Here is a 380-nt window from a genome sequence, read left to right as displayed (position 1 = left end):
ACCAAGTGCCTAAGGGCTACGGGAACAGATCAAGTGCCTTTTTCTGCTTACAGGACCGCACGAGGGTTTCCCACCCCTGCGTAAAATGCTGCGTGCCTCAAAAACAGTGGCCAAGTTACCGTAAGAACTGAGATGAGGCAACATCTGAAGTGCAAAGGCCGGCCCTACCCGGCTGTTGCACAGCGGAGCAGCACCGGGCTGACGGCAATCCCCGCTATCCAAAGAGGCGAGGGATTCAGAATGCAGTTTTCAGCGTCTTCTATCGCAATAGCATCTTTTCTCTTAAAGAATTACGGCAAAGCGCAGGCCAGTTCCCCCAGCCGCTGCACAGCGAGGCAGAAACGAGCTCAAAAGGGGGGGGGGTGTGATTATTAAAGGGT

This window comes from Egretta garzetta, unplaced genomic scaffold (genome assembly GCF_000687185.1).
Source record: "Egretta garzetta isolate BGI_Z169 unplaced genomic scaffold, ASM68718v1 scaffold300, whole genome shotgun sequence".
Lineage (NCBI taxonomy): Eukaryota > Metazoa > Chordata > Aves > Pelecaniformes > Ardeidae > Egretta > Egretta garzetta.
This window is presented reverse-complemented; position numbering follows the sequence as displayed.